Genomic DNA, 18,547 nt, shown 5'->3' on the forward strand with positions numbered 1-18,547 from the left:
AATTGCTATTATTCATCCTATATTCGTGATTGATGAATATGCTAAGATTTTTCATAGTTGAGTTTGGTTGAGTCCTTCTTAGCCTCTTAACATAATAGACAGGATTCCCATAAGTAATATAAGGGTGGAGTTTATGGAAGATGCAATTTGATATGTATGGAGTTTGGGGCAATTTTTTGTCATGTTAGTAGGATTAGTCCTGATTTAAGTGCAATTCCTTGAGTGACCTCTGGTACTCAAAGGTGAAATGGGGCAAGTCTCATTTTTATTGAGTGTGCTACTGTGAATATGAATGATGAGATTTTATTGCATGAATTGGATAGGGTCCATTGGCCTAAGTTTGTAAAATTAATAATTGTGCCTATTATTAAGATTACTGATGCAGTGGCTTGAATTAGGAAATATATGCATGCAGCTTCTGTGGAATTATTCCTTTAGGATGGGAATAATTGCCAGCATACTTATTTCTAAGCCTAATCAAATAAGTAGTCAGTGGGAGCTAAATAGTGTAATTATTGTTCCAGAAAATAAGGAGAGGTAGATTGTGGAGGATTTTAAGGGATTAATTAATACATGAAGGATATAAACCAACATTTTCGGCGTATAGGCCCGATGGCTTATTTAGCTGACCTTACTTTTTAGGACACAGTGTAAAGGTAGCATGAAGAATTTTGAATTCTTAGGATTAGGTTCAAGTCCTATGGTTCTAAAAATAAGAGGATTTAAACTTCTATTATTTACTCAATCAAAGTAACTGTTTTACCAGAGATATTTTTTAGATTAGGTGTGATATACATGCAGTGATAATGAGAAGGGAGATATGTCACATGCATAGGACCAGAGTGAGGCATAGGAAGCTTTTTCATTAAAGATGCATAAGTTGATCATAACGAAATCGTGTATAGAATGCTCAAATTCATAGAAGTTAAAATGAGGGTTTTTAGGGTGAAACTGAGTGTAAAAGTTTCAGGAAGGGAAGGGATGAGTAATGTTCCGATAAAGAAGGTTGCTCTTAGGGCATTCATTATAATAATATTTGTGTATTCAGCTATAAAAAATAAGATGAAAGGGCATATTCGACATTGAAGCCTGATACAAGTTCTGATTCTCCTTCCGTTAGTCAAATGGAGTTTGGTTGGTCTCTGCTAGTGTTGAGATGAATCACTTTATTGCTAGGGGTCATGTCAGTAGTAGTAGTCATGTGAACTGTTGAGTAGTAATAAGGGTAGATAGAGTAAAGGAGCCATTTATTAGTAATACAGAGAGGAGAATAATGGCTAGGGTTACTTCATATGAGATTGTGCTATGACTCATCATGCTCCAATTAGAGCATATTTAGGGTTGGAGGCTCAGCCTGACCACAGGATTGCATATACAGCTAGGCTTGAGGTAGCAAGAATGAATAGTACGCCTATATTTATGTTGGTCAGGGGTTGGGGTATGGGTAGGGGGATTCACATGATAAATGCCAGGGTTAGGGCTAGGGTAGGAGCAACAATAAATAGTATAATTGATGATGTCAAAGGTTAACTATCAGTGTTAACTATCAGTGAATTATTCGGTCTGATATAAACTTATGCAGGGAGAACTATCTTCTTGTTACTCATTTTAACATAATTTCTTCTATAAGAAAAATAGATTAGTTCAGTGTTGGTTTAGGAGGTTATTGAGAGTTAGGTATTAAGTTTTGATGATTAGGTTAAGCTTTAATGCTTTTTCAATTGAAGACTGCTTTTAGGCCAACTATGGAAATTAGCAGATTTACTCCCTAATTAAGGTTTTTCCTTGATTCTAAAGAGCTGTCCCTCTTTAGATTAACATTTAAAATTACATTTGGCTTGCTTGTGCTTCAGGTAAATTTAAAGTAGATCTAAAATTCTAATCTGGACAACCAACTATCACCAAGCTGCCTAAGCTTTTCACCTCTACTTATAAGTCATTCCCCTGTTTTGCAACATAGACAGATGAGCTCTTATTAGCTGCTCTTAAGTAGCTCATCTGGTTTCAAGGTGCTTGGCTTAAATTCTTCTTGTCAAGGGTTTTCTGGTCAAATCATTATGCAAAAGGTAGAAGTTTTAGTCTTTGCTTTTTTACACTATAAATTTTTTTTTTTCATCTTTCCCTTATGGTGCTTTCTCTATAGCTCCTGGTAATAATTTCTATCTCCTCTACTTTTATTTAAGATAAATGTTTTATTTATTAAAATGAATCATATTTTAGTGGGAAGGGATTGTGGGCTAGCATTAGTTCAAAATGTTCATAGTGGGTGAAATCTCCCGGGTGTAGGCCGGGTGATTTAGTGAATAAGCTACATTTTGTTTATTCCAAACACACTTTCCAGTATGTCTACCTTGTTATGACTTATCTCTTCTCATACAGTCTAATCAAGTGGATTATGTATCAGGTTTTGTGTAATTATATTTGAAGAGGGTGAAGGGTGGTGTGTGCATACTTTATTGCCCAATTCAGCTAAGCTCTCTATTCTTAACTTACTACTAAATCCGACTTGAGCTTTTAAGTTTCATAAAGCTGTCGTGAAGATTTGTTCTAAGAAGTAGAAAATGTAGTCCATTACTTTCCACCTTATAGGCTACACCTTGACCTAACATATTAATGTAAAATTCTCTTGCTTACTATAAGAACTTGTTAGGGTTTGCTGAAGATGGCAGTATATATGCTGATAAATGCTAAAGGTGGTGAGGTATATCAGGGTTTATCGATTATAGAACAGGCTCCTCTAGAGGGATGTAAAGCTCTGCCAAGTCCTTTGAGTTTTAGGCCATTGCTTGTAGTACTCTGGCGAACATTCTTGTTTGTTGAATGTTTATATTTAGGGCTAAGCAGAGTGGGTTATCTCTAATCCCAGTTTGGATCTTAGCTATCCTGAATTACTAGAAAGCAGGTTTGGTGATAACCTTGAACTCTATGCTATAGTCCATCCATTTGGTCACCAAATCACCATTTCATCCTTTATTTTTAGCAAACAAATAATATGCTCATTCCCTCACCAAGTAAGATAACCTAAAATCCCACCCAGCCATTGCATTAAATTCAAAATACAGGATTCCCAGGTAACGCGCAGGATTCTCCATCTGGTCGTGATATCTCTCCATATTATCCTGTGGCCCAATAATTCTCAACCAGAGGTAGTTTTTGTGGAATGTCTGGAAACGTTTTGACTGACACAATTCGGGGTGTGAGCGGGATACTATTGGCAACTAGTGTGCAGAGGCCAGGAAGGCTGCTGAACATTATAAAATACACAGGACAGCCCCACAAAAAGAACTTTCCAGTCCAACATATTAGTAGTGCTGAGGGTGAGAAACTCTACTGCAACCCATGAACTGATATCTGTTCCAACCTGCACCCAGTATGTAACAATGCAGCAAATTTACTGCAATCAACATGTCCAGGTAGGAAAGCAGGGAAAAGAAGACACTGGCCTATGCAAAGATGAGATTCTGCTAGGAGGCACTGTGAAGGACCTGAACAGGAAGTTCCACCACTAGACCCTGGTACCACTCTCAGTGGGGAACCCCCTTGTCCTTGGTCCCCTGTGGTCACTAGGTCTGTGTTCTGTAAGTTCTTCCTCTAAGCCTGCATTTGAAATGGGTATTGAGAAGCATGACTTCTGTAGAAAGAGTACAGCTTTTAAAATAAGCTCTTAAGTGATTTTCTTAGCAGTACAATTTCTCAAACACTGAAAAGACTTTTGATCCATTTCCTTCCCTGTCAGTTCCATAAGCCAGTAAACATGAAAGTTTCCTAGAGATAAATCTTGATCCTATTTCTTTGCTTCTTCATTCCTATGCCTCTTCTCCTCTGAATTTGAGGGAGCTACTTAGAGACCTCCAATGTGAGGCCATGCCCTAAATCTAATTTTTGCTGCATAACTGAAATTTCATCGACCTTTGTTGCTCAAACGCCTTTTCAGATTTTTTTCCTATTCTTTGAAGTATAGAATAGTCAGTTTTTTCAACCCCTCAAGGCTCCAAAGTTCTGAACTCTCTATATTCCTTTTTCATCATGTTTGGAAACATTTTCATTATTCTAGGAGCTCATCTTATTTTTCCAATATCTTGTTAAATACAGCCAGTGAATATAGCCTACCAGCATTTCATTTTCCAACCTCTTCTAGAGCTATGGGATTTAGAGGCATCTTATTGTCCTTTTAAATTACTGCAGTCAATTCTTACCAAATGTCTTGTACTATGGTTTCAATACCCAAAATTTGTACTGAAACTGAATCAATATAGGACAGTAAGAGAAAGAACCTTTAGGAGGTGTTTAGAGCTCTTCCCCCATGAATGGATTACCTCATTTATGTGATTGATAGATTAACACAATAATAGGATAATGGATTGAGAGTGGGTTTGCTACAAAAAGCAGTTCTCATGGTCCCTCTCTCCTGCCTTGTGATGCCTTGCAACACTTTGGGACTCTGCCAGCAAGAAGGCCATCACCAGATGCAGTCCTTTGACCTTGAAGCAGAACTATAAGCCAAAATAAACCACTCTTCATTGTAACCTATCCAAATTGTGGCATTATGTTTTTAATAGGAAAAAAGATACCAAGACATTTTGCCATGGATTTCCATTTTCCAGTCTCTGGTAAGTTTTCTTGCTGTCTACAGCCTGATAAGTTTGAGATTTTTAAAAGAGCATCCTGCTTCTGTAACAATTTTTGTATGAAGAAAATGCTAGTTGTTGTGGCATTTTGAGCATATTCTGTGCCCAGGCTGGTACTGCCATTTGGCAAGAGGCCCGAGAGGTAGGGCGGCTCAACGGGCTGGAGGACCAAGTGCATGTCCTGCAGGGTCCGGTGGAGATGGTGGAGTTGCCAGAGCACGTGGATGCCATCGTAAGCGAGTGAATGGGCTATGGACTTCTGCATGAGTCCATGCTGAGCTCTGTGCTGCACCTGCAGACCCAGTGGCTGAGGGAGGTCGGTAGTCTCCTACTGATTTTCACTGAGCTCCTTGTAGCCCCCATCAGCGACCAGATGCTGGAGTGGTGCCTAGGATTTTGGAGCCAGGTGAAGCAACACTAAGGCATGGACATGAGTTGCCTAGAGAGTTTCGCCACAAGCTGCCTCATGAGCCACTCAGAGATCTTGGTGCAGGGTCTGTCCGGCCAGGATGTGTTGGCCTGGTTGTAGCACTTTGCTCAGCTCCAGCTGACCTGCGGGCCTGGAGCTGGAGCTGGAGGCAAGTTGGGTGGGAACTTCCGCTATAGCTGTTATGGCTGGGTGCCCTTGCATGGTTTGGCCTTTTGGTTCCAGGTGACCTTCCCTGGAGGAGATTCGGAGAAACCCCTGGTGCTGTCCATCTCGCCTTTGCACCGGGCCACACTCTGGAAGCAGGCACTCCTCTTCCTAAAGGAGACAGTACAAGTGGAGCAAGGCAGGGTCATTTCAGCAGAGATCATGCTGCTGCCCTCCCAGGACAACCCTCTTCACCTGTGCTTTCTGCTGCGCTACAAAATGGGGGACCAGGATGAAAAGACCAAAGACTTTGCCATGGGGGAATGAGCATTGCTTTTTCTCCCAACCACCTCCCAAGGCAGCCTGGCCTGTTTGGGAGAGGAATAGGGAGGTCGGAGGAGAAAGGGAGATTTCATGTGCAAATAGGGGACTATCTCTCTTTTCCCACATGGTTCTTGGGGAGAGAGAGTGACTTCAGTCTCCATTAGAGGAGATTCTTCTGGCAATTTTTAAAGTGATCTTCTCAATCACGGATACAACATGCTTAAAAGCCTTAAAAGCATGTGGTAACAAGCACTTGTATTTCCATTTCTTTTCTTTCATGGAGGAAAAAAAAAAGATGGATAAAATGTCAGTTTATGGTGGGTCCCATGCACCAACTAAACACCTCACACCTTATCTAAGTCTGCAGCTGGGAAAAGGGTATACGAGTTCAGTTTCATTCTGGAAGTTTCCACTATGACTTAACCTCTCCAGAGCCTTAATTTCTGTGTCTGAATTCCCTCCATTGCTAGATGCCTGTAGGCTATGGTACTTGTTCCTCATTGTTCCCTAAATAAAATTCATTACTAGTAATTAAGGGGTGGAGATTAGGAAGTAGTTTATATAACCCAGTTCCTACTACTTATTGGGTGCTAAAGTTTATGAACACATGGAAATGGACTTTATATACTTATATAGCATACCTAAGAATTTCAAAATCCACATTTAGGAAAAAAAAGTCTGAAAAACTGTGAAGTAGCATGGATTTTAAAAATTCTTATTACTATTAAAACTGAACCAAGAAAACGTCTTATTGTGTTCCATAATATTGGAGTAATTATGAAACAGGCAGATAGAGAAGGTTTCTGGACCTAAACCCAGGCCTTATTCATTACCATGGGTACATTATTTAAGCTCACTAAAATAAGGAAAATACATTCCCAGCTAGAAAAGTGTAGTCAATTTAAACATGTGGAGGGATTAAATAACTTGGCCTATTTACATCTAGTGAAAGTTCCTTTCTTTTCTTTTTTAACTTTTTTTTTTTTTTTAAGATCACCCAAATGTGAAAGTTGTGAATTTGGGAAAATGGCTTGTAATGAAGTGTGAGTCATGTTGTCCAATTCATTCCACTGATATTTCCCTCCTTATCTCTATGGCAAATAAAACATTTGCATTCCTATTATTTTTAGAGATTAAGTAAGACTTTTGTGCTGTTTATGAGTTATAGTGCTTTTTGCCTTTTTAATGCCAGTTCTTAAGTGTTACAAACCCTTCAGAACATAGCTTCAGGACAATTCAAAAGACTAAAGGTATGGTTTTTGCATATTAGTAGCTTTTATAGGCTAATAGAAAAAGTGCAGAAGTTGTGTTCTTAAGTACTCTAGCATTTTATTTATTGTAACTTGCATTCTCTTTTTCTTCACTGCATATTAAAGTATTTAAGTCTAAAAATAAAAATAAAAGAAATATCTGGAAAAAGCAAAATCTTAGAAACAAATGGTAGATAAATTGTTTTCACTTGAGTCTGAGGGGTGGGAGGGAGGTATAGAATGACTACTAATGAGTGCAAGCTTTCTTTTGGAGGAAACAAAAATGTTCTAAAATTGATTATGGTGATTTCACATACTGAATATACTAAAAACCATTAAAAATATCTTTTAAATAGATAAATTGAGTATTATGTGAATTATATCAAAAAAGTTGTTTTAAAAAACAAGTGTTTTCTGATTAATTCCCATCATGCACAATCTAATTCCTTGGACAAGTGCATTCTTTTATTTAACAAATACCTATTGAATATCTACTAGATACTATTTCAGGAATTAAACTACTTATTATTTTTTGCTTTTTTCAATACTATGAAATTATTTTTCTTGGTGTTTATTCTCTTATCTGTACAATGTATAAAGATTTTATTATTCTGATTTATCTTGATTTCCATAATCTGTATAGTGGCTATTTTTTTTATTAAATTTAGATTTTTAGGATCAGATTATGTATCTAAATTCTATTAGAAATTTTTAACTTGTATGGCAGTTTATACTCAAGAGCAAATGTTATCATGTGTCATGTTAGCCGGTGAGTTTTATGTTTATTATTCCTACCAATATATCCATTATGGATTGAATAAAAGAATTTCTTTTTTTCTTAGGTGATTCTGAATATTGTCCTCCAGCCTCTGTCTTAGGGTTTAGGGAACAAAGTTCTTCAAGGTTGACATTTCCCACTTTTGACAGATTTGCTAAGACATGGACAGAACCATGAAGGAATGTTGAAAACATAGTGTCCAGCAAGAGAGCAGAGAATGTTTTGGGATATAGTGAGGGACAAGAATGCAAAGTGTATTGAGTGTTAGATTTTGTGTGGATGCCAACATAAAAATTGGGCTTACTTCTGTTAGGTGCAGGACAGGCTGAGTAAGCTGTCTGCAGGGCATGCCAAACAAAGTTAGCTGCAGGATGACCTGGCCTCTCAAACCCTCTGTCTGGTTCTTTATCACCTGTTTACTTCAAGCCCAAATGCCCAAGCCCCCGCTCAAGGCTGAGCACTTTTCCCCCCTGCTCAAGGCTGAACACTCAGCCCAACACTCAAGGCCTAATACTTAACCCCCTTGTGCTAACAAGGCAGCTTGCAGACCCAGAGACCCCATTGTGCTATAAAAACTCCCTCCTGCTGGGCCCCTCTCTGTCTCTTGCTATCTCTCTTGCTTTCTCTGTCTCTCTCTCTCTCTCTCTCTCTCTCTCTCTCTCTCTCTCTCTTGCGCTCTCTCTCTCTCTCTCTCTCTTTCTCTTTCTCTCTCTCCTCTTTCTGTCTTTTCTCCTCTGTTGCACTGCTGTAATAAAGATCTCTTGGTTGATCTGAGTGTTGTGGTCACTTTCCTTTCATTGGTGTCGAATCCCGGGAGAGGGTTAAAACCCACTTTTGGGTCCCTCTTCCTTCCGAAGTGCCACTAACTGGACAGCCTGAACCCATTTGCTCGACCACCAGAACTCCATCCTCCACCGGACTTCAATTGGTGAGTTTCCCCTTCCTGGAGTCCTAAACCCAATGGTGGTGGCAGGAGGATTTGACCATTGACAATCCAGCAAACCTCTTTGCCCACCTGTGGGGAGGAAAACACCCCACCACAGCCTTTAAGGCCACAGTGGTCCTCAGGGACTCTTTCCTTGGGCAGATTAGACTCTTGGGTTCAAAATTATTCCCCTTCCCAGCTGGTAGTTTACCAGAATAGGCTTTGTAGGTCTCCCTCAAAGGACTGTGTAACCTCCAGGGACACATAGCAGAGAACCAAACATCACACCCTACCCAGACCTTCACGGTTTCAGTGGTTCTCATAAAGTCCTAGTCCTCACCTTCACGGGGGTGCTAGAGAGATGCTTACTCTCCCCTTCCTCTCTCTTCCCCTCTCTCTCTCTTTCCCCTCTTTATGGCCCTGGGATTATCTGGCGTCTCCAGGAGGGTTCCCAAAAAACCTTGGCCAAGGTCTCCCTCGGCTCTGGCTCCATCCAGGAGGAGAGCTTCCACTGTCAGGATTTGGTGATGACCAATCTCTGCAGCTCGAACCTGCCACTAAGGCACTCCTAATTTTTGGCTCTAGTGGGGATGCCCCTTTTGCCAATAAATCAGTTTCCTCCTCCTCTCTTATACTATCTTTGTGTCTTCTTCCCTCTCCCTTATACTATGTTTGTGTCTCCTTCCTTCTCCCCTATACTACTTTGCGTCCTCTTCCCTTCTCCTTATACTACGTTTGTGACATGGGTAATCTGTCCTCTCTGCCGGTCGACTCTCCCCTACAATGCCTCTTGGATAACCTCAAAACCCTCTCCTTGACACCAGACATCAAACCCAAAAATTGATCAAATATAGCACCCAGCCCTGGCCCACATATCCCTTTAACAACCAAAGCAGATGGCTCCCTTTTGGGTCCCTGGATCCCTCCATTCTAAGGGATCTCTATAATTACTGTGAGCATTCAAAAAAATAGTTAAAGATCACTTTCTAATTGCTCCGTTCCAATTATGCTCTCTGCACCTCTTGCAAACATCTACAAATTCTTCCAGCTTACAAATCAACTCCCCCAACCATCGATCCCCAACTTTCTCCTCCTCCGCACTCCAGGTGCTGGACACCCCCTTGCTAGTTTTTCACAAGTGCTGACTACATTTATAAGATAAGGGAGTTACTTACTGGGCTCCATGGTAACAGCTGGCAGGGGGAGGAAAGAAAGGGAAGAAAAAGCTCTCCCCTTCCCAGGTGTCCATGAAGGGTTAACTTTCCCAGAACAGGAAAGAAAAAAAAAAAACTGCTTTTTTGAACTTCTGCAGACTGTGAACTTCTGAGCTCCTTCCCTTATATGCTGGGTGCAACATTCTGAAACTACCTAAACTTGGAGTTCAGGGGATTAATTGATTATAGCAGAAGCTCTGCCCTCTGAATCTAGCTGCAACCAAATAAAACTGTTTCCCTATCTTCACTGCTATCTTACGTGCCTTGCCTTGTCCATCCCTAGCACAATATAATTATATACATTTAAACATTGTTTATGCTTTCATGAAATGGTAAACAGATGTGATTAATTGTGTACTGCAAATAACAAACTATCTCTTATTAAATTGGAATAATTTGCCTAAATTCAGAAATTTACAAGGATTATTTCAAAGTGTGAATAAAGAAAGAGTTAACAGATGGGAAAGAGAAATTAAAAGGTTCTAAGTATGGATTTAATAGAAGGAAAATGTGTTTCTGGATAAGAGAGTCTATTAAGTAAATAAGAGGGTTTAAGCAAATGATAAAGAAGGTCTGTGTACATTGGCTATATAAGTTTAAGCAAGTGATAAAGAAAGTCTACGTACATTGGTTATGTATGTAAGTTTTTTGAGCAAGTAATCTTGAAGGAATTCAGGATTATACAACTATGGTTAAACAACAACTGTTATTTTGCAATATTGTAATATGTTATTTCTTTAAGAGCTAAACTTGATTAATATGAAAACATAAATGTAATTGTGGTACTATTACTCTTCTTTGTATATTAAATGTGTTCATATTTTCCAGGTATATAAGTCTTTAAGATAGGAGCTTTAAAAAAATTATATCAATCTGATGTTCTCCAAAAGGTTGAATGGTAATTTTAGGCTTATTAAAATAACATATTGAAGATGTATTTATATCATTTAATGTTCTATAACTGGACCTGTTATGAATAAGATTAATATAAAGTTCTATACACTGGGTACAATTTAAATGTAATATCATATTGTGTTAGCTAATATTCATGTGACATCAAGCAACAATATATGTAAACTTTATAAAATAATATATTTCTAAAAAAGATCAACTTCAATACTAGAACACTTTACCTAAGATTTATAAAGAGCCCTGGCTTACCTGAGATAAGTCTATGCCTTCCATCTTACTACATGTCAGAATGACTCCAAAGTAGGCCAAACTTCAGCTAAAGCCCAATACTCTTAATTTAAGGTGAAACTAACATTGCTGGATGTTTATGATCAAGACTTAAACTTAAATTAAAATGGCCAAGAAAACCAATATTTGGCCCTTGCCCTCTGAGTCAGTCTGAAATCTAGGGAACAGGGAATTTTTCTAAAGCGCTTTGCACCTCTAGCTCACATAACCTCCTCATCAGGGAGACTATTGAGACCACTGGAGAATGAAAAGCCAATCAGTGCATTTGCTATGAAGAGTAGGTTCATTAGAGACAAGAGACATCCCTGATGCTTCCAAGGGAAGCCACATGGTCAAGCAAGACCTGGACCCATCCTAGCGCAAATGGCACTAGCAGAACTAAGAAGCTGTTCTCAAGTTCCCCCACGAGAGTGACCCCTATGGGAACTCAGCTGACTCTTCACAATAAATAGAAACAAAGTCAATTTTGTCCAGCTTGATCTTAAACACCTACCAAACAGTTAAGCCAAAGCACAGACATTCCTAGGAGTAATGAAGGACAAGAACAGCTAGAAAAGAGGAGATAGCAACCAGGCCAACAGTCTCCATGGGGAATGTTCACTCAAATATGGCGTTGGCTCCTCCCCCTCACAGGACCCCTATTAGTTCTCTTCATGTTTCTCCTAATAGGACCATGACTATTGAATTGCCTACAGAAGTCCCTGCAAGATCAGATACATAAATTCACCAACCAGTCATTCAATCAAGTACCAGCCCCTGATGCCCAAGACAGAGACCTGGGACTCATGACCAACTCCTCTAACTCCAGAGACTCTGTGCCTATCTAAAACTCTCTCTAACCCGTTTTTCCAGTTTTCACAACCCCTCTTTCACATCCTAGGAATGAGAACTACTGTCCAGCAGGTCCACTCTGCTTGTTCAGTGTGCTCTACAGTATCCCCACAAAGAAGCAACAAACCTAAACTCCCCACACATCAGATGAGGAGCCACTAGCCATGCAAAGACTGGTAGATCAACTTCACTCACATGCCTAGGCACAAATAGCTTCCCTACCTACTTACTTTGGTTGATACTTTTTCAGGTTGGATAGATGCCTTCCCTACATCCTGGGAAATTGCTGACACTTGCCTGCATCCTCATTGAGGGGACCATTCCCAGGTTAAGACATCCCACCTCCATCCAGTCAGACCACAGTCCCACCTTCACTTCTCAGGTTTTTCAACTAGTCTCCAAAGGCCTCAACATCACTTAGAGGCTCCACATCCCCACCCAACCCCAGTCCTTGGGTAAGGTTGAGAGGCCTAAGAGCATTCTCAATGATCATCTCACTAAACTTGCTTGAACTCAGGTTATTCTGGCCCAATTTCCTACTGTTGGCCCTCACCTGAATTCAGATAGCCCCAAGAGCCCCCTCAGGCCTTAGCCCCTTTGAGCAACTATATGGGTGCCCTTTCTTAACCACTCAAAGCTTTCCAATCATTCCTCCTCCCCTTATGTTCTACATGTTCTATCTCACACTTCTATGCAAACTCCTAAGGGAAATGTAGACCAGTGCCTTCCTCTGCTATTCATTGCCTCAATCCCAACACAACCACAAACTGAGGTGGACCCTCTTCAACTGGGTGACTCAGTCTTACTTCAGGAACTGCATTCTCAATCGTTGGAGCCTTAATGGACGGGACCCCGTACGGTCATACTTACTACCCCAATGGTGACCAAGCTTTTGGGCCACTCCCCCTGGTACCATGTCTCCCATCTTAAAAGGCACCTTTCCAAATGTCCAGTCCTGGACTTCCACCATACCCACCAAACTCAAAATTTCTCACCAACCCTCTTCTTCTTGTTCTAATCATTATTCTCTCTCAGTTTTTATCTCAAACCACAGATGCTGCTTCTACAACCAAGCCACCAGGATGACACCACCTACTCTCACTTTATGGGTCGAGGCAATTGCTCTTCCACTGGCTGCAATCAGGCTGTCACCATTAACATTACTGGATTCAATCAAGTCACTTCAATACTTCCTAGATTCCCTACAACAAGACCAATGACTGACACCAAAGATTTCCTCCTATCCGAAAGGGTTTGATGCCATTGACAACCAATGGCTTCAAAGAACTTTTATGGACTTTACCCCTACCAAAGTAGTTATCTATAGCCACTGAGTGTTATTTTTTGTTGAGAGCCACAGCCTAGTCGGAATGGCCCCTGGCATGTTGTCAGAAGTGTTGGTTGAGAGGCAAGCCATTAAGATGATGCTGGATTGAAACAGGTTGTGTATTCAATTGTATATAGACCCCTGCTGTCCTCCTGGGAAGCCTGCTACTTTGAAATTCTCCTGGGGATTCCTGGGGAGTTCACCTTGGTTGGTAAAGTTCTGGTGGTGGGAGTTCCGGTTGGTGTGTGGTGTGCCTAGAAGGGCCTCATGGGTGGTGTTCTGTTCTCAGGAGTTCCAAAAATAAATAAAGTTTGTTCCTGCTTGAGTAGCTTGTGATTTGTACCCAGCCAGACTGCAGCAATTTTTGGTTGTCCTGGTATTCTCAGATCTGTCCCCGACCCCAACATTCCTCCACTTCCCCTTCTAGGCCCAACTCCGCCCACCATTAAGCAGGAAGTAGCCAAAGGACTTTACACCATCCCCCATGTCACTTAGAAAAGCAAAAAAGGGAGGAATGTTAGGTGAAGTACATGCTGAGTAAGCTGTCTGCAGGGCATGCCAAACAAAGGAAGCTGCAGGATGACCTTGTCTCTCAAACCCTCTTCTGGTTATTTATCACCTGTTTGCTTCAAGCACAAATGCCCAAGCCCCCACTCAAGGCTGAGCGCTTTGCCCCCCTGCTCAAGGCTGAACACTCAGCCTGCCACTCAAGGCTGAACATTTAACCCCCTTGTGCCAACAAGGCAGCTTGCAGACCCAGACACCCCATTAGATTCTGGCTATAAAAACTCCCTACTGCCGGGCCCCCCCCCTCTCTCTCGCTTGCTCTCTCTTGCTTTCTCTCTCTCTCTCTTGTGTTCTCTCTCTCTCTCTCTCTCTCTCTCTCTCTCTCTCTCTCTCTGTCTCTTCTCTTTCTCTCTTTTCTCCTCTCTTTTCCTGCTCTAATAAAGATCTCTTGGTTGCTCTGAGTGTTGTGGTCACTTTCCTTTCAACTTCTGTAGCCAATATGAACTTTTAAAAATTTTTTTAGATGTAGATGGACACAATACCTCAATTTAATTTATTTACTTATCTGTTGTGCTGAGGATCCTAACCCAGTACCTTACACATGCTAGGCAAGCACTCTCTACCATTGAGCCATAATCCCATCCCAGCAATATGATGTTGAACTCACTTTTTACTGAGTTTAAAATTATAACAAGATCAGTATAGAAAATTTGGAAAATGCATAAAATTACCAAGAAGGAAAAATGTAACCCATCAGTGGTTATCACTATTAACATTTTGGAGTATAGCTTTCTAGTTTCCTCTGATTCATTTCTTTACATAGTTGAAACTAAATTGCATACACGTATTTTAACTTGTTTTGTTTAACACTGACATTATAAAATAAGCATTTTCCATGTTGTTAAGAACTTTAGCATATGTTATTTTAATAGTGCCGTACATAATATTCTTTCAGGATTGCAGTGTAATTGAGGATTGTTCATTTTAGATATCCCTATTGTTTACAATTTACTGCCTTTATTTTTTATACATATTTCTTTTGGATCTCTGAATGTAAGGTGCAAGTAAAGTGTATGAAGGTATGTATATGGTTGAGGGATAGCAAATAAAACAATACCCAAGGGCCAGAGGATGGAATTTTGGTAGAAAGAGACCTGTTTCAGGAAAATGAGGGGCATGATACACGAATAAAAATATGAAAAATAAAATGGCTCTGGAACTGTGTGGATACATGGGGTGGGGTTAGAGCTGCTGCTTTTATTTGACAATATATTATCGATCTCTGAAGCAGACCTTTCATTGAGTCCTAGGAGAAAAACCAGGTTTCCAGGACTCAGTGAGTGAGCAAGTGGTGAAGCTCAGAAGCATGGAGTGTAATTGTATTTTTGGGAGGTTTGTTGATGAAGAGAAGGAGAAAAATGGAATGAGGTAAAAGGGAGAAAACAAGAACAAGTAGCATTTTTATTTTATGTGTTTATTTATAAAGATAGAGACTGGAACATTGTTAGGGCCAAGGTATAGCATAAGAGAAAAAAGTGGGTTGGGATTGTGGCTCAGTGGTAGCGCACTTGCCTGGAATGTGTGAGGCACTGGGTTTGATTCTCAGTATCACACATAAATAAATAAATAAATAAATAAATAAATAAATAAATAAATGACAAGTAATAACTAAAAGGGAGAGAGAGAGAGAGAGAGAGAAAGAGAGAGAGAGAGAGAGAGAGAGAGAATAGGGATATGAGTATTAAAAACAAACTAAAGATTGGAAGTCCATCTGCTGTTTTACATTTTTTTCTTTTTTGTCTTAACCCTGGTAGTTAGTTTCAGAAGAAGCTTTCAGACTCCTCGTAATCATTTGGTATTTCCATGCCTTGTGGCTTAGAATCTGACCTACACTCAAGACCTATTTTAGCCTAATGAAATGAGGAACTACACATAATGTTGATTTTAGACTTTGCATGTTTGTTTTTGTTTCATATGTGTCATAGTAGCATAGCATTAGAATAAGCTCATTTAGTAACATTCTCTCTGAAATTTTATATATTTAAATATATAAAATATATAAAATTATATAAAATTTTATATATTTCCTTGACCACAGACTGCAACCACATTTCAATGGTAGTTTCTGGGAATTCTCTAGTGCTGATGTCTAAACAAATTATTAACATTTTATCTCCTATTGTTAATCTTTTTTGACCTCTTCAGGTTCCCAGTATGTTTTTTATTTTTAAAATATCACCTTTATGTCTCATCTGTGCATTTTGGTCATTCCTTATTGTTAATCAATGATTTCTAGCAAGCTCACCTGATTATCTTTCTTGGACTGTTCTTGTCAAATAAAGACGGCAGCTCTAACACCACCCAATGTATCCACAAAGTGCCAGAGCCATTTTATTTCCCATACAAAAGATTGTTCATAGAGCTTGCAAAAGAAGGTAATTGGTCCTAAAAGTTTGCTTTAGACTAAATAAAGAGTCTTTTATAAGCAACTGTAAATGAGCCACTATAAATGACACAATTTCTACTAATGGAAAAATAATCATCAGGTTAATAATACAGATAATATGTATTTGCAATTAAATAAGTTAAGAATTGTAAATTCATTATACTAATAAAGTGCCAGGCTTCCTTCAGCAACCAGGAAATCAGTAATAACTGCAACATTAGCACTTAGCATTTTCTCATTTGTGAAAACTAATATATCAGCTCGTAACAAGTCAAAATAAATTTGAAAACTCTTTTTGCTACTCTAACTGTATAAAACCTAGCTGCTATATAACTCTCTGCTGTATTATATTGCCTTCAAAGAAACATCTGTTTAGCATTCAAAATAATTAAGAAGATGTTTTAATTTTTTTTTTCAGTTTCTCTAACTCAGCTACCTGTTCATTCTAGGTTTTCTTGATGTGAGAGGTGGTGTCAGACAGGTCAAGTAATGCAATGTAATGCATAAATATGAAGCTTATTTGTACCAATTGTGATCATTATCAGCAGGGAATTCCACAGTAAAACTGTTCCATCATTGCACCAGAAACAATGCAACTCCAAGAAGAAAATATAGGATCAACATTTCAGCATACAGGCATAGAAAATGACTTTCTCTATAGGACCCCAAAAGCTCAAGAAATAATGCTAAGAGTTAATAAATGAGATGGCACCAAATTAAAAGGCTTCTGCACAGCAAAGGCAATATTTAAGAATGGAAATAGAGAACTTAAAGAATGGGAGAAAATCTTTGCCTAGCTACTGTATTGAGAGAGGATTAATATCTAGAATATATAAAGAACTCAAAAAAATCAAATGACCCATTTAATAAATATAAACATACAAATGTATTAAACAGACACTTCTTAATAAAAAAAAATACAAATGGCCACAAATATATGAAAAAAATGTTCAACATCATTAGCAATTAGGGAAATGCAAATCTCACAACAGTCAAAATGGCAGTCATTAAGAATTCTAATAATAATAAATGCTGGAGAGGATGTGGAGAGAAAGGGACACTTTTACACTGTTGGTGGGATTGTACATTAGTACAAGCACTATGGAAATCAGTATGGAGGTTCCTTAAATGGAACCACCATATGACTCATCTTTACCAATCCTCAGTGTTTATCCTAAAGAATTAAAGTCATCATATTATAAGGTTACATGTATATCCATGTTCATAGCAAAACAATTCACAATAACCAATCTATGGAAGTAGCCTTGGTGTCCATTGACATTTGAATGGATTAAAAAATGCAGTGTACATACACGATGAAACTTTATTGAGCCATAAATAAAAATAAAATTATGTCATTTGAAAGAAAATGAATGGAAACAGAGAGTATTATGTTAAGCAAAATAAACCAAAGTCAGAAGATCAAGTGTTGTTATGTTTTTCTCTGATATGTAGAGGCTAGAGAGAAAAAGGAAAACAAAAGTTGGGGTGGATCTCCTAAAAATCAGTGGGAGGTCAAAAAGAGGAAAGGGACCAGTGAGTGGGAGAAGGGAAGTGAGGGAACAGTGCTAAGGAATGATATTGGCCAAATTATATTCTTATAATGTGTGCATGTATGAATATGTAACAAAAATCCCATCAATGTGTATAACTATGATACACCAATAAAAATATTGAAAATAAAATTCATGACACAAAAAGGAAAAGAAAAACTATTCCACTAAAGAAATACCCCAGCATGTGTGCTCAGTACAGGCCTTTTATATACAGCCTCCATGGAATCTCATCCTTTCACAGATGTGTAGATACAGCCCTTCCAGTCTCCTGCCCAGACCTTCCTTCAAAGTAAAGCTAGCTACTAGTGTTGCTGTTTCTTTGATGGTAATTTACTTCAGCTGCAGGAGTTTGTATGTTTGTGATATCATTATTGTGAGGATAATCCAGACAGCCAGAATGGAGCTTCACACTAAAGTTTGCAGCATTTTTTGTGCTGTTTTGTCATGCTCCAACTGTGTCATATTTGCTCTTTCATTTTAATCTCAATAATGTAAACATTTTGCATTCTTCTCCTTAACTGTCTCTCCAAGAATGTCTTGGTGGCCTATACAGGCTTTTCTCACTCCACTACTTAATATTCCTGTTACAGAAAACCCTTATACATTTTACTCCTCTAGAATTATGTATTTCTCTTTTGTAAGAACTTTGTTGGTAATACCAGCAAAATACTTTCATAATACATATCAAAATTACATTAAACTCTTATCCCTTGCTCTTGTATCTTTTCTTTACAATGAGACTACTACAGACCTACATGTAGAAGACTCCAGGAGTTTAGCAGAACAAGAGAAATATGTTAAGCAGGGACATAAGAAAAGCTTTGGAGTGAAGGCTTTTTTTTTTTTTCAAACTTGACAAGCTTTTAATGTCTGCCTAAGGCCAACACTGACTATTGCTGTGTACCATTATTAAGTATTCAATAGATTGAACTGTAGATATTTCACAGAAGTGATTCATTTGCAGTAGGGAATCATTTGGCACCAAGA

The 18,547-nt window shown here is 38.9% G+C and overlaps 1 non-coding gene and 1 pseudogene across 1 annotated transcript; one reads left to right on the forward strand and one right to left on the reverse strand.

Annotated features, from left to right (window-relative positions):
- Positions 1–2,325: 2,325 nt before the first annotated feature.
- LOC144249432 (18S ribosomal RNA) lies at positions 2,326–2,797 on the reverse strand. Its single transcript, XR_013342229.1, has one exon. It is a non-coding gene; the product is annotated as an 18S ribosomal RNA (ribosomal RNA).
- A 608-nt stretch (positions 2,798–3,405) lies between these two features.
- On the forward strand, positions 3,406–5,529 carry LOC144249314 (protein arginine N-methyltransferase 6-like; annotated as a pseudogene).
- The last annotated feature ends 13,018 nt before the right edge of the window (positions 5,530–18,547 follow it).

This window comes from Urocitellus parryii, chromosome 11 (assembly GCF_045843805.1).
Source record: "Urocitellus parryii isolate mUroPar1 chromosome 11, mUroPar1.hap1, whole genome shotgun sequence".
NCBI classification, from domain to species: domain Eukaryota; kingdom Metazoa; phylum Chordata; class Mammalia; order Rodentia; family Sciuridae; genus Urocitellus; species Urocitellus parryii.